Here is a 593-nt window from a genome sequence, read left to right as displayed (position 1 = left end):
GGCCCCATTGCCTTTTGTGGACCTTAGTTGCTCCACAAAAAATTGGGATGATTCTTCCAACCCGGATTGTAGGTGTTGCTATATGGATTCCCTTGGTTCCTCATTGCATTACCCACAAAATCGACATTCTCAACCGTAGATGCATCACAAATAGAGATCGGCCAATTGGAGGGAGCATGTCCTCCACCACACCTGATGCAAGTAGTCATGACCGCCACTCTATTCGAAGTTAGGAGATATAACTTCTTACTCAATGATTCCACTTGAACTGACAATGAAGTTACTGCATCTATCTCATGGAGCCCGGCCACCTTTTTCTTCTTCCTAGCATTCCATTGGTAGCTATATAACCCCATTTCTTCAATTAGTTAACGGGCTTCACCGAGGGTTTTGCTACCAAAGGTACCTCCTATTGTCGCATCCAAGAGTTGCTTTGCACTCGGATTCAACCTGTTGTAAAAAGTCTAAACAATCATCCACTCCGGGAATCTGTGTTACAGACACTTTCTCAGGAGCTCCTTGAACCTTTCCCATGTCTCAAATAGAGACCCTAATTCTGACTGTACAAAGGACGAGATCTCATTCCTAAGCTT

General features: G+C 44.2%; 1 non-coding gene across 1 annotated transcript; it reads left to right on the top strand.

The window, feature by feature from the left end:
* The first annotated feature begins 486 nt into the window (after positions 1-486).
* LOC120272801 lies at positions 487-593 on the top strand. The gene has a single exon (XR_005540337.1). It is a non-coding gene; the product is annotated as a small nucleolar RNA R71 (small nucleolar RNA).

Source organism: Dioscorea cayenensis, chromosome 11 (assembly GCF_009730915.1).
Source record: "Dioscorea cayenensis subsp. rotundata cultivar TDr96_F1 chromosome 11, TDr96_F1_v2_PseudoChromosome.rev07_lg8_w22 25.fasta, whole genome shotgun sequence".
In the NCBI taxonomy this organism is placed as follows: Eukaryota; Viridiplantae; Streptophyta; class Magnoliopsida; order Dioscoreales; family Dioscoreaceae; genus Dioscorea; species Dioscorea cayenensis.
The sequence above is the reverse complement of the archived record's forward strand: the minus strand, read 5'-3'. Positions and strand labels throughout refer to the sequence as shown.